The sequence below is a fragment of the Ambystoma mexicanum genome, chromosome 1q (genome assembly GCF_040938575.1).
Source record: "Ambystoma mexicanum isolate Mex_15411 chromosome 1q, UKY_AmexF1_1, whole genome shotgun sequence".
NCBI lineage: Eukaryota > Metazoa > Chordata > Amphibia > Caudata > Ambystomatidae > Ambystoma > Ambystoma mexicanum.
This window is the reverse complement of record NC_090922.1, coordinates 1,265,686,532-1,265,708,833: the sequence shown is the minus strand read 5'-3', so window position 1 is coordinate 1,265,708,833 and position 22,302 is coordinate 1,265,686,532. Positions and strand designations below refer to the sequence as shown.

The window sequence follows — 22,302 nt, the reverse complement described above, 5'->3', positions numbered from 1 at the left end:
AGCTTTATTGGCCTGAGATATGCTTAAAGGGGTGGCACTCGTCTGCTCCTGCTCTAATGCAGAGAGCGACTTCCCCACTTCTCTTTCCTTTTTAGAGTTTGATGTTGCCGAGGTGCAGCCTTCCTTGGAGCTTCACTGCAGTCTAACTGTTTCAACTATGAACAGTCCATCAAAACTGGGCTTGTGCTATTTTAGTTTGGCAATCTGCTCCTTTAGGAGGTCCGTTGAGGGGCTCAGAGAGGCTGTTTACTTGCAGGTGGTAAGCAGACAAGAATGTATGCTTTATACCCAATAGGATTGTCATGTGCTCAAACACCTCATTTACAAAATGTGGTCCATTGTCATACCGGAGCACTTTGCACACCCCCCATTGTGGAAATACCTCCTGTATGACAAACTTTGCAGCACATGTGGCATTCGGATGTGTGCACAGACCTGTTTCTATCCATCAGGAAAAGGGACATATGACTGCTCGCATGTACCAGTAGCCAGGAGAAATTTGGCGCATATCTACATAGTCTATATCATTATCAATAACACAAGATTTATTCGGCAACAATACCATAAAAGCAATAAAATATAAATATGTACATCTCATTAAAATTTAATAAAATAAAAAACCAATACAGTGAAATTAAAGATCATTAATGTACAGCGTGATTCGTATGAGATACATCCATTATATTAAAGAATGATAAATGCAGTTTGCAGACATTTAAGCTAATGGGGCCTTAAATCTGTACAACCATGCACGATGGATGTACTTAGTGACAGGGAGTACTAAATTTGTGTCAAAAGACTGCCTTATCATTGTCATCGCTTCATTGATGTTCCTGGTTTTCTTAAAAACAAGCTAGGGCTTTAATTATTTCTCTTGTAATGTTTTTTAGCTATTACAGAAAAAGCAAGAAGTGGGCAGGGGTTTCAGGCACATATCCACAAACTGTGCACAAGGAATCATTCCCCAGACCCCAATGTTCAGTAAAAGTGTGACAGTAAGGACGTTGAGTCTCAGTTTGAGAAAAAGTTTTTGTGCTAAATGTGCACTGACCAGGTTGAGGTAAACTTCGAGGCCTAGTTCACTTTAACATGCTAGTTATTCATGGCTCATGCCAAGTAGATTACAAGCATCACTCAATTTCATCAGAGTATATTCCTCCGCAATCGTTTTCACGTTTGCAAGATGGTTTTTGTTGATAAGATGAGGATTTGTCCAGAAAGACTCGAGACCCAGTGCAAACAAGGTCAGTTTTACATGGCAAACCCATGGCAGTGCTTTGCCCTCCCTCCAGTCCCATTAGGTGGGTAAGTGCTTTTCTGTACTTGATTAGCAAGGGTGTGTTCCAAATCCTCAGCCAATACAAGACAGGTCTAAGGTTGGCTTCTAGCACAATTGGGTGGAGCATAGTCCTCCTAAATCAGTAGTGCAAGACACTCTCTTGATGTGTGTGCTGGATGATGTAATTGTTCTAATGCTATTTTAAGCAGCCCTAGAGGCATGACTGGTTTCCCCGTGCTGTCTTGCTGCCACATTGCGTCTGTGGGGGGACAATGAGCACCCCCTTCATTTCCATAATTCTTGCTTTTCTGGTGGTGCCCTTCCCTGTAATTCAGTAATTTGTGCTATGGGTAGCATATTAAAACTCTCCTCCAAGTCACGTGTATGTGTGGATTTGTTCGGGGCACTCGCAATGTAAGATATTTTGGGAAAATATGCTTCTCTTTTTGCTTAAAGATCGATAAATCTTAAATCGGCTTAATTGCCTCAAGAAATTGAATTTGCACCTGTATTGTGTGCTGCACACTTCACCAGAGTGATGGCCGATGAGAATTGGAGTGCGTCTATGAGCCTGTCCAATAGTGGCACATGCTGCACTGGTGTGCTATCTGTGCGTAGGAAGCCACGTGTCTCCCAACGTGACAGTCGTGCGTGTACTCTTGACATCAAATAGGCGGTGTCAGAGTACACCATTACCGCCTCTTCTTCATGTGCTTTAAGTGCCGAAATCGGTGCTATCAATTCTGCTGCTTGTGCAGAGAAATGTGCGGGCAAACTCACACTGGTCACTGTATCAAAGCTGTCATTCAGTTTTGCTTTTCCAACTTCCGTCCCACTGTGTCAATCGCCAGTGCTCTGGTCTATTGACGATGACCTGTCAATGAAGAGAAATATCCCCCTCCCATGGCATTTTCCTTATCATGTACTATTTCATCATAGTACTCAATGTACTTGGTGCAATCATGCACATTATCGCCTTACTTCACTGGTTCTGCTGGATTCACCACTGGACACCTGACAATTTTAATTGATGGGTTGGATATAATCATTTCATAACCAGAGGCTCTCTGTGTGGTCAATGTGCTTTTGGGCTTTTCAAATATAGCATGCACAACATATAATGTAACTGTGCATCCCATAATTATTCTGGCAGAATTCTCAATCGCAAAGGCCGCTGCCGCCAATACTTGCTCGCAGGGATAATGTCCTCTCATTACTGGATCTAAAATCCCACTTTAGAATGCTTATGGTTTGTGTCCCATGGTAGTTTTCCGTGCAAGGACAGCAGTCATCACTACTCCATTTGAATGGAAAAATAAAAATAATTCTTCATTGTAATCGGGGATCCCTAACACAGGAGCTGTGCTAATTGCTAGCTTCAATTCATCAAAGGCATCTATCAACTCACGTATCCAGCTATATCACTGTTTTCTCTCTATGCCTCCTTGTGTCCTTTTAGAGGTGGCCTTACATAAGTGCTGCTGTCAAAAACCCACGCCCTGAAATTATTGCAAAGGCCTAGATATTTCTGTAACTCGTTCACCGTCTCTGGCTTGGGTGTCTTCATGTTTGCTTCTGCTCTTTCAGGTGTCAATTTCCTTCCTTTTGACATTAGCTTGCCTACATACAGTACTTCTTCTTGGCAATATTGCATTTTATCTTTGTAAACCATGTACCCTTTTTCTGCCGATACTGTCATCAGTTTTGTTGAGTCTCTCTTACACTCTTCCTCGGTGTTGCTGCACACTAAAATGTCATCTACATATTGTATTACTGTGCTGTCAAGTTGTATGTTTCCCAGGTCCATCTGCAGAACTCAGTTAAAGACTGAGTGGGACTCACAATAACCCTGGGGTAACCAAGTATGTTAAAGTTTAATCCTGTGATAAGTAAACAAATTGAATACTAGGATTCATGCAAGGGGATGGAAAAGAAAGCATTCTTTAAATCAATTACTGTAAAATATTTACCTTTTGGATGGGATGTTACATAATATTATGCCTGAGTTTGGAACTAATGGAAACTCTGCTGCAACAATATTCTTCAGGGGACATAAGTCCTGGATAAATCTCCATGATCCCCCTGAAGCTTTCTACACTGGGTACACAGCCATGTTACATGGGGATTTTGAAGGCACTAATATCCCTTGTCGCACTAAGGCGGCAATAGTGTCTTTTGATATGGGAATATTGTCTCAATCAAGATAAAATAGCTCCCTGCTTCAATTTAATTTTGACTTCCCCCCACTCCTTTCAATAGACCAAAGTCATATGGACTGCTGGTCCGCAATGTTCTTGGTACCTGTGCAAATCTTCCTGGAGAAAGGATGGTACTTATTTTACTAGTGACATCCTCTGGGGTATCGCCTTATTTCCAATTTTGAACTGATATGTGAGACGTCTATTAAACATCACGTCGTCACCTGAGAAGTAATCTGTAAGTCTTCATCTAGCTCTACTATAATTATTTGCTTTGCTTTGACATCCAGAAATTCTGTGGGTATATTTGTACCCCGTAAAGAAATACTTCTGGGTTCAATGGCACGCCTCTTTGTGCTTCTTGCCCATGGAATGCTGTTATGAATTCTTGTGCATTCACATAATGGATCCCTGGGGTAGAGCTTATTATTCCCTGGTCCATGAATGATATTGTCATGTTTAATTTGCTCATATTTCTCCCTAATATGTCATCTTGTGTCTTGCTGGAATATAGTAATGACATAGACATGTTGTGTTTACCAATGGTAATAGGTAAAGCATCTGCAAAAGGAACCGTAGTTGTCACCCCAGAAAATCCTTGTGCGTTCATGGCAATGCCTAACATTGGGAAATTCCCTTCTATAACACAGGATCGAGTCACCCCTGTATCTACTAGGAAGGAGAATGTTTTATCACCTCTGGTCATTTTGACCCTCGGTTCCTCTTGTTGGTCTGGTTTAATCAATAGGAGGGAACACATAAAGTATTTCTTTAGGCTGTCGTATTGTGGGTAAATGTAAAGTCCTGTGCCGTGAAAGGGATCCCTCCCACTATTGTCACATACCCTATTCTAGGTGTAGGTGCCTGTGGCAGTATGTTTGCATTCCATGGAGTCACTCCATTCTGTTGTGCTAGTACCTGGGTCTGTATTGGTGTTTGCTGTACCTGCATTGGAGCGTGCTATTTTGCATGGGTACTTGTGCTTGGGGTGGTATCCCTTGCTGCGTCTGCTGTATTGCTGGGGATTGTGCCTGATACTGCATGTAATCTTGGGAATAATATTCAGGTGGCTCTGCGCTATATGGTGGGGGTATGTTGTCCCCCTCTTGGATCAACTGCTTGCCAGTTCTGTTGCATCCCTCCCCTGCTTCTGCATTGGCATGAAGTGTGCCACACCTTCCCACATGTCCAACCTTGCTGTGTTTGTCCCCAACTCTAAATTGCCCCCAATTAAACCCTCCTCCTTGTGGCGCTTGCAATCCAAACCCTCTGCCCCTCGGTGCAAACCCTCACAGGAAATAATTATACTCTTGCCTTCCTGCAAACTGTTCATTTGCTGCTGACTGTACCTGCTGTGTCCCTTGTACATTAAAACCTTCCCCTCCACTTGTCAATAGTGCTCATTCCACTGAGAATTTTGACAGTTTATTTCTGAACTAATCTTGCTTCCTCAATCTTCGTGTCCTCAATTTTATTTCTGTCTTTCTCTTACTTTAACCAAGAAGGCCGACGATCATCAGTTGAATCTCTGCCCACGGCTTTGCTTCAATTCCCACAATCTTTTTCAATTGTCTTTGAATTTCCTTGGGAAGTCCCAGGCATACAATGTGATAGAAAATAGTTATGTTTTTGTCCCACGGTTCTCTGGTTTCTCACCTTCACTTCTCCTGAATATAAGCCTTCGGATCTTCATTCGCTCTCAATTTATGAGTCATAATGGTGCTCATGTCTGACGAGTCTTGGTACTGAACCCTAAGTACTTGTCATGCGTTAGATAAACAGGTATTAAGGGGTGCTCTGTCATGGTTGGTGTTTTGGGCAGTCATTCCAGAATAGTTCACCGCTTCCAAATGTCATCTGATTGTTCCCCTATTATTGCAGCAAGCAGGGTTTTTATGTGACCTACTGCTAAGGTCATCCTAGCTGTCATTCTCTCTAATTCATAAATCCATTTGCCCGCCCCTGATGTCAGTGATGGTAATTTACAAATTAAATTATTTTTGTTCATTTGTGGCCACAGAATATATTGCAGCAGTTCTCCCACTTTCTCTAATAAGGGGAATTGTGTGAACCCAGCGCCCGGTCCGGATGCAGCCACAACCTTCGTCCGGTCCGGGTGCAGCCACAACCTTCGTCTTTGTCACAGCATCTGTCCTGCTAATTCTCTTCCGTCCTGGTAAAATCCTCAATCTGTTCACATACGGCATTCTCTCTTCTAAACTATTTGCATCTTACGGTGTTTAGGACATTCAATGGGCTCTGGCCTCCTCACTGGTTCTTCCAGATCTAACCATGCTGTGTCCTCCCCTATCCCCGTGCTTGTAGAAGTGACTTGTGTGGCCTCCTCCTCTCCCCTCTTCAAACATAGTATCATCACCATCATCATCTTCTCTGTCGTCAACGTCTAGTCTGCCACGGCTACTCGTCCTCTATGTTCCATGCATCACTTCCTCTAATACGTTCCTCCCTCCATCTTGCGGATACCCTCTTCAACTCCCCATCATGCTGCTAGTGTCATTCTTCCTTCTCCTATACAGATTGCCAACCCTCTCTCGTATAGCCCCTTCCTCTCCATCTGGATGAGTGTGATTTTTGAGAATCTCATCCACTTCCTTGCAGTGTCTTTCTAAGCTCCTTTCTCTTTTTCTCTATTCCTGCTTCCTGTCTCTCTCTTTGTCTTGGAGCATAAATCCCCTAATATTATCGTAGACTTCTTTTCTTTTCTGCTTCTTTCTATCTCTTGTTGTCTTTCTATGTCCCTCTCTTCCTCCTTTGGCTTTTCTTTTTCCCTTTCTGTATCTCTTTCCCTTTCTTCTTCTCATTATCTATATCTGACTTATTTTCGCTTTCTCATTCTTCTTTCTTTCTCTCCTCTTTTCCTTTCTCTTTCTCTCTCCTCCCGGTCCCTTTTCTCGTCTTTCTCCTGCATTTCTCTAACTTCCCTTTCTCTCTTTAAAATCTTCCAGGCCTTTGCCATCTAATTTGCACATTATCTGTCCTCCTACCCATTCATTTGGCACAATTACTTTCTCATCCTTATTGCCCTGCCTTCCTCTCTCTCTCACTGTAGATCACAGTGCTCGTCATATCTGTGGACACAGGTCTTTGTTTACTTATTTTTTCGCCACTTATAATGTCTTCACTACTGTATGTGGGGTGGTGTATATGTGGGATTAGTGTACCCTGCTGCTTTTAATGGATATAATCCCTGCATGCATTTGAGGGTGTGCCTTTGGAGAGTGCCTATTCTGCTGTACCTGCCTCGAGCTGTTGTAACTAAATGAACATGTGTTGAGCACTTTTTCAATCTACAAAGTACGGTATGACATTCCCCTTCACCTAGTAACATTTCTATTGTTATAACACGTAGCTGAACACTAAAACGTCTTATGTATTACTTGCAGAGACTTAACTCCGCCCCTTGGACCAGCAGTCCCATAAATCCCAGGCACGCGCGCATTTGAGGGAGTGCCTTTTGAGAGTGCCTATTCTTCCTGTTCAGCTCTTCAATGAACAGCAAACGGCTCTCCCCCAAAACCCCTTGCAAGGCAGCCTTCCGATTCCATTGCTGTGCTCCTATCGGCGTGCATGGGGTAAACGCTAAAAACAAATATGCCAGCCATTGGCAAGCTCCCAGTGTGTGTTCCCTTACAGAACGAGGAGCATTTTTTTCAAATTGAGATTGATGGATCAAAAGAAATATCTTGCGTGAAAATGGCACGCTCTAAGTCACTATCAACAGATCTAAGGCATACATGGAATACCAAATCCAAAGCAAGCACAGCAAAAAGTTTTGTCATTATGAATCCTGAGGCTCAAACGCCCATAAATGTCACAAACTTACCAGCAGTAGATCAAAGGAAAGAGATAACTATAAATGTTCTGACAGATGAGGAAATTCTAACCTGCTCTTTGGCACTTTGACTCATAAACAGATTATTGAAGTTTTGGACGAACCTGCGGCCAGAATATCAGCTGTGAACACAATAACCAAGGCACAAATCCATAAAATGCAAGAGAGTGCGAAAGCTCCTCTTTTTTTCCAAAATTGTAATTGACAAACAAAGACCAAAAGTTAGCGAAAATGGGATGCACGATTTGCTCAAAGCACTTGAGCAATCCACGCAAAACAACGGGGAAAGCAAGAAAATGCCCAACTCTCATTATCAGAACATAGATGAGAGAAGGACTGAAACATCAAAAAACGGCTCATGCATTGATACCAATGATGCGACAATTTAGCAGCAACAGCCGATAGAAGTTATCTATGACACACTAGTTGATTCACCAACAATGCATGGATCTAACCTATCTCACGCGCCCGTTCTATATCATTCCAGGTGTGAGCCTTAAACCAGTGCTGCAATATGTGACACGTTGTTCGCCAAACCCACTCCTAGGCCATCTTTCGGATTGAGGCAGACAAATAACCCGGGTTACGAAATTACACTAATGGCTATGAATAATAATCTCTTCACATTAACGAAATTATACAAATCTATGGAAGCTAAAATGCAATAGCAGCTCAACATAAGCAATCTGATTGTGACCAAAATGAGCTCAATTAACTAAATTGAACTTGCATAGCAAAACATTGACAAACATTTACTGGAACAAAAAGTCAATATAAGGAACATACTAGAAAGATGCGAAGCGCTGACACCTGTGTGCTACCAAAAAAGCATATGTGGAGAGAAAAGAAGAAATACGGTCACCACACCCACCCCAATCAACAATAACAACCAAAATGCTCCGGATTGTCTAACCTCACCAAGAGTGGAAAGTATTGAAAAGGAAAGCAACACGAACGCCCGCTGCACTGACAACACAAGTGAAGTATGTGACATGGCCCATGAGCCAATTTGTGGTCTGTTCAACAAAACTAAACAGAAAAAAAAATCACAATTTGATAAAGCTGCTGATAAAAAAAAAAAAAACCCAGGCAAATGCTAAAATAAAATAGAAAATTGAAAACCAAAAAATGTATAAACACTCTGAACATCCCGAGTACCATGAATAAATCTGATGCAAGTAATGCTCCACTTTCTAAAGACATAGGGCCTCATTATGAGTTAGCCGGTCCGGATTTCACGGTGCTGGTAAAACTGCACCGGCACTGTTTTCCAGACTACGAGTTCTGTGGCCGTATAGTGTTATACCCGCCAGGTGTGGCCGGGTGGGCATAACGCCACTGGCCGCAGACAGACGCGGAAACACTGGCACTATTACCACATGGTGCCAGTGTTTCCACTTCCCCATTCCCGTGGAGTCCTATGCGACTCCACAGGAATGGGGATTTACAGAATGCCGGCTCCGGAATTACTGGATCACTGAGACTATAATGCCCTGGTAATTCCGGCAAGTCCGGAGCCGGTAAATCCCAACGGGCCGGCGGCAGCCTGCCGGTTTTAACAGCATGGCTACCGCCGGCCTTGTAATGAGGGCCATTGTGTTGCCAAAATCCCATATCCTTGAAAACATCCTTGATGTTGAAATTATGGAGCATGAGAAAGAGAACATTGATGAAGAAATAGATGACCAAATGTTGAATTTATCCACTTACTCTGTGACCACAATACAACAAAATGAAGAGGCTGAGACCCCATCTACTCTAAAGGAGATAAAAACACGTGAGATCGACATTGATGATGAATTAACAAAGCTGGGGCTCCATCTCCCCAATACCTTTAATCCTTTCTTCAGAACCCTGGAACAAAAAAGACGACACAGCGGACGAAAGTTTCTTGATGAACCACAAGAAAGTCCTAAAAAAATAATGCTGCAGCAGATTCGTAAAGAAAAGACATCAGCCCAAGATCCTGTATCACATAGAAAAGACAGACTGTTAAACACTGAAGCACTCGAATTAGAGAGAGATGATCGGCAATTTTGGGAAGCTCAGTGTTATGCCCCCGAAGATAGAAATGACCACAGACCTGGGGAAAACTGACAATCTTGTACTTTTTTTCCCCAATTCTTTTTATTGCTATTTAAAACAAACCAGCACCACGTGCCAACATGAGCCTAGTCCCTGCCCTCCTCCCCCCTGGTACATCTCCACATTTAACATTATACAGTTCTTGCATAATCTTGTTTTGAAAACATAATAAGAAGGGTTTTATTGGGTACATTTTCCGGCAGTAAGTTGCAATTGAGTGGTTTCTAGAGAGAGATTATATATATATATTACATGGCCACGGTAGTGGCCATGTAGTTATGGTTAAGTTGCTGTTTCCATAGGAAGACCACTTTTTGGGCAGCTTATAACTTCGCTCCCCCTGGACGAATCCTCACCAAACTGCAAAAAAGGTATATGGCCCACTCTGAACTTTTTTGCAAAGTTTGGTGAGGATTCGTCCAGGGGGGGAAAAGTTATAGGGGGGGTCCCAAAACTTTTGTTTTTCCCATAGACCTAATGGGAAAAAACTTTGCTCACGCCTACAGCCCAAACCGCTGGACGGATTTACACAAAATTTGCGGCTGGAGCGGCGGCTTGGTCCCAAAAGCGTGCTTTGCTTTATTTGGTGTAAATCCGTCCAGTAGTTTTAAAAAAAATGACAAAAATGTAAGTGAAAAAAATTAGTGATATCTGTGTTCGCTTCGCGGACACACTTCCCTGGTCGCTCCGCGGACAGGGCGGTGATTGGGCAAGCAGCTTGCGTGATGTCCGCGGACATCTGACGTGCTCTCTCATTCAATGCGGTGAAAGCGTGCAGTGCGTCTGGCTTCAGAGATGCCCGCCATCTTTGTTCCTCGCATGAGAGGCTTTGTCAGCAGGAGCGGGATCTGCCGCCTGCACAGTAAGTCCGCCCCGCCCGTGTCTGTCTCCTGTTCCTCCCACCCCCACTCATGCTCTGTGTCTCCCCTGTTCCTCCAGCCCCCCGCTCACGCCTTCGGCACACGATGGCCAGCGGAGGGCCGAGGAGCGGGATCTGCCGCCTGCACACAAACGCCGTGTGTCTCTCTCCGTGCCCCCCACCCCCCGCTCATGCCCCGTGTGTCTCTCTCCTTCCCCCCCACCCCCCGCTCATGCCTCGTGTGTCTCTCTCCCTCCCCCCCACCTCCTGCTCATGCCCCGTGTGTCTATCTCCTTTCCCTACCCCCCGCTCATGCCCCGTGTGACTCTCTCCCTCCCCCATCCCCCGCTCATGCCCCGTGTGTCTCTCCCCCTCCCGCCCACCCCCCGCTCATGCCCCGTGTGTCTCTCCCCCTCCCCCCCACCCCCGCTCATGCCCCGTGTGTCTCTCCCCCTCCCGCCCACCCCCGCTCATGCCAGGTGTGTCTCTCTCCCTCCCCCCCACCCCCGCCCCGTGTGTCTCTCCCCCCCGCCCCGTGTGTCTCTCCCCCTCCCGCCCACCCCCGCTCATGCCCCATGTGTCTTTCCCCCTCCCGCCCACGCCCCGCTCATGCCCCGTGTCTCTCTCCCTCCCCCCCACCCCCCGCTCATGCCCCGTGTGTCTCTCTCCCTCCCCCACCCCCGCTCATGCCCCGTGTGTCTCTGTCTCCCCCCATTCCCGCCCCGTGTGTCTCTCCCCCTCCCGCCCACCCCAGCTCATGCCCCGTGTGTGTCTCTCCCTCCCCCCACCCCCTGCTCATGCCCCGTGTGTCTCTCCCCCTCCCGCCCACCCCCCGCTCATGCCCCGTGTGTCTCTCCCCCTCCCGCCCACCCCCCGCTCATGCCCCATGTGTCTCTCCCCCTCCCGCCCACCCCCCGCTCATGCCCCGTGTGTCTTTCCCCCTCCCGCCCACGCCCCGCTCATGCCCTGTGTGCCTCTCACGCCCACACCCCGCTCATGCCCTGTGTCTCTCCCCCTCTCGCCCACCCCCCGCTCATGCCCTGTGTGTCTCTCCCCCTCCCGCCCACCCCCCGCTCATGCCCCGTGTGTCTCTCCCTCCCCCCACCCCCCGCTCATGCCCCGTGTGTCTCTCCCCCCCGTCCCCCGCTCATGCCCCGTGTGTCTCTCCCTCCCCCACCCCCCGCTCATGCCCCATGTGTCTCTCCCTCCCCCCACCCCCGCTCATGCCCCGTGAGTCTCTCCCCCTCCTGCCCACCCCCCGCTCATGCCCCGTGTGTCTCTCTCCCTCCCCCCACCCCCCGCTCATGCCCCGTGTGTCTCTCTGTCTCCCCCCCACCCCCGCTCATGCCCCGTGTGTCTCTCCCCCTCCCGCCCACCCCCGCTCATGCTCCGTGTGTCTCTCCCCCTCCCGCCCACCCCCCGCTCATGCCCCATGTGTCTCTCCCCCTCCCGCCCACCCCCCGCTCATGCCCCGTGTGTCTCTCCCCCTCCTGCCCACCCCCCGCTCATGCCCTGTGTGTCTTTCCCCCTCCCGCCCTCGCCCCGCGTGTCTCTCACGCCCACCCCCCGCTCATGCCCTGTGTCTCTCCCCTCCAGCCCACCCCCCGCTCATGCCCCGTGTGTCTCTCTCCTTCCCGCCCACCCCCCGCTCATGCCCCGTGTGTGTCTCTCCTTCCCCCCCCACCCCTCGCTCATGCCCCATGTCTCTCTCTCCCTCCCCCCACCCCCCGCTCATGCTCGTGTGTCTCTCTCCTTCCCCCCGCTCACGCCCTGTGTGTCTCTCCCCCTCCCGCCCATCCCCCGCTCATGCCCCGTGTGTCTCTCTCCCTCCCCCCACCCCCGCTCATGCCCCGTGTGTCTCTGTCTCCCCCCACCCCCGCTCACACCTCGTGGCTCTCTCCCCCTCACGCCCACCCCCGCTCATGCCCCGTGTGTCTCCCTCCTCCCCACCCCCGCTCATGCCCCGTGTCTCACCCCTCCCGCCCACCCCCGCTCATGCCCCATGTGTCTCCCCACCCCCCGTTCATGCCCCGTGTGTCTCTCCCCCTCCCGCCCAACCCCCGCTCATGCCCCGTGTGTCTTCCCCCTCCCGCCCACGCCCCGCTCATGCCCCGTGTGTCTCTCACGCCCACCCCCCGCTCATGCCCCGTGTGTCTCTCCCCCTCCCGCCCACCCCCCGCTCATGCCCTGTGTGTCTCACCCCCTCCCCCCACCCCCCGCTCATGCCCCGTGTCTCTCTCCCTCCCCCCCAACCCCCGCTCATGCCCCGTGTGTCTCTCTCCCTCCCCTCCACCCCCGTTCATGCCCCGTGTGTCTCTCTCCCTCCCCCCACCCCTGCTCATGCCCCGTGTGTCTCTCCCTCCCCCCACCCCCGCTCATGCCCCGTGTGTCTCTCCCCCTCCCGCCCACCCCCCGCTCATGCCCCGTGTGTCTCTCTCCCTCCCCTCCACCCCAGCTCATGCCCCGTGTGTCTCTCCCCCTCCCGCCCACCCCCCGCTCATGCCCCGTGTGTCTAAGCCCCTCCCAGCCCCCACGCCGCTCATGCCCCGTGTGTCTATCCCTCACCCCACCCCCGCTCATGCCCCGTGTGTCTCTCCCTCCCCCCTACCCCCCGCTCATGCTCCACGTCTCTCCCTCCCCCCACCCCCCGCTCATGCCCCATGTGTCTCTCCCTCCCCCGTCCCCCGCTCATGCCCCGTGTGTCTCTCCCTCCCCCTGACCCCCCGCTCATGCCCCGTGTGTCTCTCCCTTCCCCCGACCCCCCGCTCATGCCCCGTGTGTCTCTCCCTCCCCCCACCCCCTGCTCATGCCCCGTGTGCCTCTCCCTCCCCCCACCCCCCGCTCATGCCCCGTGTGTCTCTCCCTCCCCCACACCCCTGCTCATGCCCCGTGTCTCTCCCTCCCCCCACCCCCCGCTCATGCCCCGTGTGTCGCCCTCTCCCCCACCCCCCGCTCATGCCCCGTGTGTCTCTCCCCTCCCCCCACTCATGCCCCGTGTGTCTCTCCCCTCCCCCCGCTCATGCCCCGTATGTCTCTCTCCCTCCCCCCACCCCCGCTCATGCCCCGTGTGTCTCTCTCCCTCCCCCCACCCCCCGCTCATGCCCCGTGTGTCTCTCCCCCTCCCCCCGCTCATGCCCCGTGTGTCTCTCCCCCTCCCCCATCCCCCGCTCAAGCCCCGTGTGTCTCTCTCCCTCCCCCCACCCCCCGCTCATGCCCTGTGTGTCTCTCTCCCTCCCCCCACCCCCCGCTGATGCCCCGTGTGTCTCTCTCCCTCCCCCTCACCCCCGCTCATGTCCCGTGTCCGTCTCCTCTGTCTCCTGTTGCCCCCCACCCCCTGCTCATGCCCTGTGTCTGTCTTCTGTTCCCCCCACTCATGCCCCGTGTCTGTCTCCTGTTCTCCCCACCCCCCGCTCATGCCCCGTGTCTGTCTCCTGTTCTCCCCACCCCCCGCTCATGCCCCGTGTCTGTGTCCTGTTGCCCCCCACCCCCCCGCTCATGCCCCGTGTCAGTCTCCTGTTTCCCCCACCCGCTCATGCCCCGTGTCTGTCTCCTGTTCCCCCCACCCGCTCATGCCCCGTGTCTGTCTCCTGTTCCCCCCACCCGCTCATGCCCCGTGTCTGTCTCCTGTTCCCCCCACCCGCTCATGCCCTGTGTCTCTCTCTTGTTGCCCCCCACCCCCCGCTCATGCCCCGTGTCTGTCTCTGTTGTTCCCCCACCCCCGCTCATGCCCCGTGTCTGTCTCCTGTTCTCCCCACCCCCGCATCTCTCTCCTGTTGCCCCCACCCCCCACTCATGCCCCGTGTCTGTCTCCTGTACCCCCCCACCCCCGCTCATGCCCCGTGTCTCTCTCCTTTTGCCCCCCCCGCTCATGCCCCCTGTCTGTCTCCTGTTCCCCCACCCGCTTATGCCCCGTGTTTCTCTCCTGTCGCCCCCCACCCCCTGCTCATGCCCCGTGTCTCTCTCCTGTACCCCTCCACCCCCCGCTCATGCCCCGTGTCTCTCCTGTACCCCCTCACCCCCGCTCATGCCCCGTGTCTGTCTCCTGTTCCCCCACCCGCTCATGCCCCGTGTCTCTCTCCTGTTGCCCCCCGCTCATGCCCCGTGTCTGTCTCCAGTTCCCCCCACCCGCTCATGTCCCATGTCTCTCTCCTGTTGCACCCCATCCCCTGCTCATGCCCCGTGTCTGTCTCCTGTGTCCCCCACCCCCCGCTCATGCCCCGTGTCTCTAACCTGTTGCCCCCCACCCCCCGCTCATGCCCCGTGTCTGTCTCCTATTGCCCCCCACCCCCCGCTCATGCCCCGTGTCTGTCTCCTGTTCTCCCCACCCCTCGCTCATGCCCCATATCTGTCTCCTGTTCCCCCCACCCCCCGCTCATGCCGCGTGTCTGTCTCCAGTTGCCCCCCACCCCCGCTCATGCACCATGTCTCTCTCCTGTTGCCCCCCAACCCCCGCTCATGCCCCGTGTCTGTGTCCTGTACCCCCACCCCCCGCTCATGCCTCGTGTCTCTCTCCTGTTGCCCCCCACCACCGCTCATGCCCCGTGTCTTCCTCTTGTCCCCCCCTATGATGCCCCTTGTTGACCTCTTGTTCCCCCCCACCCCCTGCTCATGCCCCGTGTCTTCCTCCCGTCCCCCCACTCCTCGCTGATGCCCTGTGTCTTCCTCCTGTTCCCTTGAACCCCCTGCTCATGCCCCGTGTCTTCCTCTTGTCCCCCCTCCTATGATGCCCCTTGTTGACCTCTTGTTCCACCCACCCCCCGCTCATGCCCGTGTCTCCCTTCTTCTCCCCCCACCCCTGCTCATGCCCCGTGTCTTCCTTCCCGCCCACTCCCCGCTCGTGCCCCGTGTCTTCCTTCCCGCCCACTCCCCGCTCGTGCCCCGTGTCTGCACTGTTGGAACAGGGCAGACACGGGGCATGAGCGGGGGTGGGGGCCCCACCTTGCCCTACCCCCGCTCATGCCCCGTGTCTCTCCTGTTCACCCCCACCCCCACCCCTGCTCATGCTCCATGTCTGTCTCCTGTTCCCCCACCCGCTCATGCCCCATGTCTGTCTCCTGTTCCCCCACCCGCTCATGCCCCGTGTCTGTCTTCTGTTCCCCCCACCCCCTGCTCATGCTCTGTGTCTGTCTCCTGTTACCCCCACCGCCCCGCTCATGCCCCATGTCTGTCTCCTGTTGCCCCCCGCCCATGCCCCGTGTCTGTCTCCTGTAACCCCCCACCCCCCGCTCATGCCCCGTGTCTCTCTACTGTTTCCCCCCGCCCCCCGCTGATGCCCCGTGTCTGTATCCTGTTGCCCCCACCCCCGTTCATGCCCCGTGTCTGTCTCCTGTTCTCCCCACCCCCCGCTCATGCCCCGTATCTGTCTCCTGTTCCCCCCACTCATGCCTTGTGTCTGTCTCCTGTTCTCCCCACCCACCACTCATGCCCCGTGTCTGTCTCCTGTTGCCCCCCACCCCCCGCTCATGCCCCGTGTCTCTCTCCTGTTGCCCCCCACCCCCTGCTCATGCCCCGTGTCTGTCTCCTGTTCTCCCAACCCCCCCGCTCATGCCCCGTGTCTGTCTCCTGTTCTCCCCACCCCCCGCTCATGCCCCGTGTCTCTCTCCTGTTGGCCCCACCCCCCGCTCATGCCTCGTGTCTGTCTCCTGTTGCCCCCCACTCATGTCCCGTATCTCTCTTCTGTATCCCCCACCCCCTGCTCATGCCCCGTGTCTCTCTCCTGTTGCCCCCCACCACCGCTCATGCCCCGTGTCTTCCTCTTGTCCCCCCTCCTATGATGCCCCTTGTTGACCTCTTGTTCTCCCCACCCCCCGCTCATGCCCCGTGTCTTCCTCCTGTTCCCTCCCACCCCCTGCTCATGCCCCGTGTCTTCCTCTTGTCCCCCCTCCTATGATGTCCCTTTTTGACCTCTTGTTCCACCCACCCCCGCTCATGCCCCGTGTCTTCCTTTCCCCCCCACTCCCTGCTCATGTCCCGTGTCTCCCTTCTTTCCTCCCCCCACACCCCGCTCATGCCCCGTGTCTGCACTGTTGGAACAGGGCAGACACAGGGCATGAGCGGGGGTGGGTGCCCACCTTGCCCTACCCCCGCTCATGCCCCGTGTCTCTCCTGTTCAACCCCACCCCCGCTCATGCTCCGTGTCTGTCTCCCTCCTTTTCCCCTCGCTCATGGCCCGTGTCTCCCCTGTTCACCCCCACCCCCCGCTCATGGCCCGTGTCTCCCCTGTTCACCCCCACCCCCCGCTCATGCCCTGTGTCTCCCTTCTTCCCCCCACCCCCGCTCATGCCCCATGTCTCCCTTCTTTCCCGCTCATGCCCCGTGTCTCCCTTCTCCCCCCACCCCCCGCTCATGCCCCGTGTCTCCCTTCTTTCCCGCTCATGTCCCGTGTCTCCCTTCTTTCCACCCCCTGCTCATGCCCCGTGTCTCTCTCCTGGTCTTCCCGACCCCCCCGCCGATGGCCTGTTGTGTTCTCTTTATACACCCTGCCTTCCCTTTCCCTGGTGTCCATCTTGGTAAAAGATTCTCCTTCCTACACCTGGACGCCTGCCTGCGGCGTCCCGGTTTGGGAAGAAAAATCTTTTTTTTACCACCCCGGGTTCCCACTTTGAGAACCTAGGATGCTAGTGGTCTTCCTCCATTGAAAAGGACGTTATGGTTACATTGCAGTAATAAAAACCTATGAAATTCAGTAATAAAAAATGTGTTAAAGTGACTTTATGGTTATGCACTAATAAAAACCTATGAAATTCAGTAAAAAAACTTTGTTAAAGGGACGTTATGGATAAGTTGCGCTACTAAAAACCTATGAAATTCAGTAAAAAAACTTTGTTAAAGGGACATTATGGTTAAATTTTGCTACTAAAAACCTATGACATTCAGTAAAAAAAACTTTGTTAAAGGGACGTTATGGTTCAAAATAAAACCGAAAAACCCCTGAAATTTGGCAGTTATGGTAAGATAAGCAACCATAACTCGCGCCACCGTGCACTGCTAACACGAACACCCAGGACATCAAAGATGACATCACAAATGTCATTGATGACATCACTGATGACATCACATGTGCATTTACTTTTCATTAAAACTCTGTACAAGGGATTCTTATAATGCTGACCAAAAACTGTCAAGGATCATTGGGATAAATATCATGAGCTAATTAGTGCATTAAGCAATGCATTGATATAAATAGCATTCTATTATGAAGTTCTATCCAGTATACTAAGCTACTCATGCAGAAACATAGGCAGTGTGTGCAGCATACATGATGAAGGTGCCATATTCATAATCTTGCCATGTTGAATAGTGAAATGATAACTGCTTTCTTATTAGAGTTTTGCATACTGTGAAACATGTAATAAGTAGATAATAAAACCCACTTAATACATAATTATTACAGACAAAACACAAAGAGACAACAACACATACAAATATGAGTATATACAGGGACAGTGAAGTAAACAAAAAAGCAGAAGTAGTAGCAGAAAGAGTTCATAACCTAACTGATTGTCTTTATGCAGAGAAACTATTGCTCTGTTTTAAAGCTGCTACTTACCATATGTATGTGTATCACATGATGTGACTGCACACAAAGGAAAGGAGAGTGAGTATTAGGTATACAAATATGAGCATATACAGGGAAGGTAGAGTAATAAAAATAAAACTATGAGAAAGTGCTGATAACCCTAATGATTATCTTCATGCAGAGAAAGGATTGCTCTCTTTCAAGCCTGTGTCTTCCGCTATGTATATGTTTCATATTATTTGACTTGACCCTAAATCTACAAATATAGTACCTTTTCAATGTTTACTTCCTGACTGTTACTGAAGAAAACTATGTGGCTTAGATATGTCAGTAAAGGAAAAAAGGGAGAGCCAGCCATGTGATGTCATCAGTGATGTCATCAATGACATTTGTGATGTCATCTTTGATGTCCTGGGTGTTAGTGTTAGCAGTGCACGGTGGCACGAGTTATGGTTGCTTATCTTACCATAACTGCCGAATTTCAGGGGTTTTTCGGTTTTACTTTGAACCATAACGTCCCTTTAACAAAGTTTTTTCACTGAATATATAGATATATATGCCCAGCATACTTTGGTCCTTCCCGTTCTTGATGTTGAATCAGGATGTAAGAGGATCCCTCAATGGATTGTCAGATTAGTAATTGCGTATATGTGTCCCACACATGCCTGTCACCACACTGTTTACCAGTCATAGTGCCCCACCTGCTTTCCATATCATTACAATACAAAATATCTGCCTTCCACTGAGTTACCCTCGACCTCTACTCCCCCCCCACATCATTGCCACTCTTCAGTAAGCCCGTATCAGGAGTAGTCCCACCAATTTTCCAGTACGTTTAGTTATAGATTTGGTGTAACCCAGTAGGGCCATCAGCCGGTCAGGTTCAACCTCTTGCCCAGTGATGCTGCTAATTACTTCAAACACTTGCTCCCAGAATTGCCGGATGCAAAGGCAACCCCAAGCTACACATCTGTTACATTTACCCGAGGTTTCTGGGAAGAACCCTTTCAGATGGGCTGGAGTGTAATGGTATTGGTGTAGGTATTTCAAGTGGATTAGCTTGAATCTCGTGGTGATGGCCCCTTTCTAGTCATCTCACAGTAATACCTTCATACTTCTTCTGAAACCTCCTGCCCCAGAGTCTGTTCCCATGATTTTCGGGGAGAGGCCGTTGCTTCCGACCTAGAGTTGAGGGTCATGGTATATAGACCTGATGTCACCCTGTTACTGAGACTGCCCTGGATCAGCTTATCCAGAGTGTCTGCGATTCGGGGTTGCTTGGGGAAAGTGGGAAACGGCAGATGCAGGGTTACCTTGAGCCTGTAGTATAGGAATATATCCAGTGTGGATAACTTCCCCCCCCCCCTCTCCTTCAACAGATCCAAAGTTATAAACGTTCCATTGGGAAAAAGCTGATATATACCAGTAAATCTGGCTAGCCCTGCCTCAAGGATAGCAGCTCCCCATCTACAGCAGGCTCTTGTATCCTTCGGGCGAAGAATTTGTTCACTTCCTGTTGAAAGGCTAGGAAGTTGTAAAGAATGGGATCTCCTCAAATGACCAACGGCACCGACCAGCTGGCTGCATGTCCCCAAATATAATAAGACAAAGGCAACCTTGGTTTGGTCAGTAGGGAACTCTACCGGTCGGCACACAGAATGAAGCCGGCATTGGTTCATGAATATTGCATACTTTTGTGGGTCACCCATGAAATGTTCAGGTTGGGGTAGAGGGACAATAACCGGAGTGGTGACCCTTATCTGGGCTGGCACGGCTGCAGTGCCATCTGGAAGGGGAACCTGGCCAGCTTGAGTTCTGGTTAAACGTTTTGCGGGTTCTTCAGTTCTTTCCCAGTTCACCACCAACTCTTTTCTCATAGCGTTGGTTTCAGAGCGGGCGGCATGAACCCCCACTCTTAATTCCCTAATAGGTCAGCTAACTGGTCTACCTGCGACATGACGCCCAGCTAGGACTTTAAAACATGGACTTAGCGTTCTGTAACGCTTACCTTCAGATGTCCCATAGGGGCGTCTGGCTTCGGCGGTCTGCTATGTGTGTGTGGCTCCCCCTCCGTGGTCAGGTGTGATGGTAGTCCAAAACACTCCTTCCCCACCGAATTTGCAGACTGGCACCTTTGCCCAGCGCACGGTGCAGGAGGAGTGTTTTGGGACTGATTTCCAATCTGACTGATGTGGTTATGATGGCTGCTGTATGGACTGGTGACTGGGTCACTGTGTGAACTAAGTGCAACAAGGGGACACTCTTAAGTAGGGGGTCAGGTTTAGTACTTGTCCCCCTCCTAACCTCTCTTGATCACCCCTAGGACTGCTGGCTGGCAGGGGCACTGGCTCACCTTCTATATGTGGCAGCAAATCCCAGCGTGCAAATTCCAGCATCCGGTCCAGTTGCTTCACTGGACTGATGTGGTCTAGATCGGCTGTGACACACGAGATGCTTCAAGTGAGTTGACTGTTCCAGGAAGAGTGGATGGCAATTGCGCTGCAATGAGTGAGTCTTTCAGTACAGTTTGCAGCTGGCCAACTGTTTATGCGCAAAGCGCAAGCTGCTTTGAAGTAATGTTCTTTAAACGGCATTGAATGAGGGCTGCGCTGCATTACAATAATGTCCACGCTGCGTTGCGTTGCAATAATGTCAGTGCCCTGAAATAAACTTGTGCCTAATGTCTTGTTTTTCCTTCTACAGGTGCAGAGATTCTTCCGGAATGCTGCAGGAGCTGAAGAAGAACAGCCTTGTTGGAGATGCGGCCAAAAGAAATGAGGTAAGCAATATTCAATAGCAGATTCGGGTTGCGAGTCAAATCAGAGTCCTGACCTGTGTTTTCTCTCTGCTTCAGGCATCCGTCGGCAGCGGCGAGCGGATCAGAGGAAGCAGGAGTGAAGACAGGTGAGTAGCAGCAGAACAGAGATCAAATGGTGTTCCCGCTGCTGTAACCAATGCTGTGCTGGAACTGACAATAAGCGTTACACTGCTCACATGGAAGCAGGAAAAATGCCAAGCATGGGCTGCGGCCCAGGGTGTGGTTTTATAGTCATGAGCTGCACCCTTGAACACTAGACCACCAGAGATGCTTTTAACACAGGCTAACAGGAGGCCATCTTGGATGCCATTGAGTGGTTGAACTTGGAAGCCATCTTGGTGTAGGCTTTAAGTATTACTGCACTGCTTCCCACGCCAGCCAGCTACCCTTAACGCCCATATCTTGCCTATACTATAGTTGTAGTGTAACGTGCCTAATACCTGGGTTGGTTTGGTAGGATTGCTGTTATGGGCGAACCTGTACTGCCTTTTACTGGGAATCATGACAGTCAGTGAGTTCTTTCAGCACCCTCTTCACCCCTGTCATCTCCCTAGCCACTGAAACGGATTCATCCTCCACCCTTAACACTCCCTCCTCCCCCTCATCCAGTCGTTCGCCATGTGGTCGACTTTACAGCTGAGAGGGTCTAGTTTCCTGTCTAAGGATTGTATGATAGTTTGCAACTGAGTGAATATCTCCTTAATGTCTTGGAATGCTCCCGCTGGGTCCTAGGGCTTTGCTAGGGGGCTGAGTCTCTGGAGAGTCTGCCGTTGTTTTTCTGGTTCTTGCTTGTGAGGGCGTGTCAAAATGTAATTTTGATTGCCTTTTGCCCCCTTTGCTGGTTTTAGACATTTCCGTTGTTCTGGAATCCATACAACTTGGGCACATGGTGTTTACAAGTGCCCTATCTCGGTGCTTAGCAGGGAAGAGGGAGAGAGAAGGAAGCGTAGAAGGCACCACAAATCCCTGTGTACAATGCATAATTACTATGATTCTACTCTCTCGGCCACGGCTAGCCAGTGGAGGACAATCATTGGCAGACAGATGTGATCCCTGGCCTTGACACCAAGCATAATCCTTGCGGGCATGTTCTGAATGAATTACAGAGGGTGTACATTGCAAGCACAGCGGTTGACCAAGACACAGTTGCAGTAGTGCAGCATTGAAAATAACAGGCCTGTGGTGACAGTGACCTGCTGGGGGAAAGAGAGAAAAGTTGCTGTACCTCAGAGGAGATGTAGCACATAGTTGTACTTCCAACAAATGACAGAAATGGGACATGAGAAGGAGGGATTTGTGGCAAACATGACCAAAATCAGTAATACCTATGCAGGTTGGTGTGGCTGTATGGGCAAGGGAGTCTGGCCACAGAGAAAGCGTGAAAGCTGGTTCTGGTGCCACAATGCAAATTAATCCTGGCCTGCTGGCATCAAGGCAGAGGGTGTTTGCAGTACACCAATAACTGAATCATGGACAGACAGTCAGATATTGAAGAGAGTGCCGGTTCCCAGACATCTCTGTGGAAGACATCCCTGTATCACAATGTAAAAGTGCAGAGTATGTGATCCACAGAATCAATCATATTGCTGTGGAGACGTTCTCCCTGGCCCTGGGTCAACTGACGAATCACGCATACATTATCTGGCTAAGCTGTAGGGGTCGCAGTGTAGAACAAGGAGCACTCTTGAGTT

General features: G+C 51.0%; 1 long non-coding RNA gene across 1 annotated transcript in view; it reads right to left on the bottom strand.

The window, feature by feature from the left end:
• LOC138545721 (uncharacterized) overlaps window positions 1-20,801 on the bottom strand; it is a 94,204-nt gene extending 73,403 nt beyond the window's left edge. The window contains exon 1 of the long non-coding RNA XR_011290849.1: window positions 20,147-20,801. This is a non-coding gene — a long non-coding RNA (uncharacterized lncRNA). The remainder of the gene's footprint in view (window positions 1-20,146) is intronic.
• Between the last annotated feature and the right edge of the window lie 1,501 nt (window positions 20,802-22,302).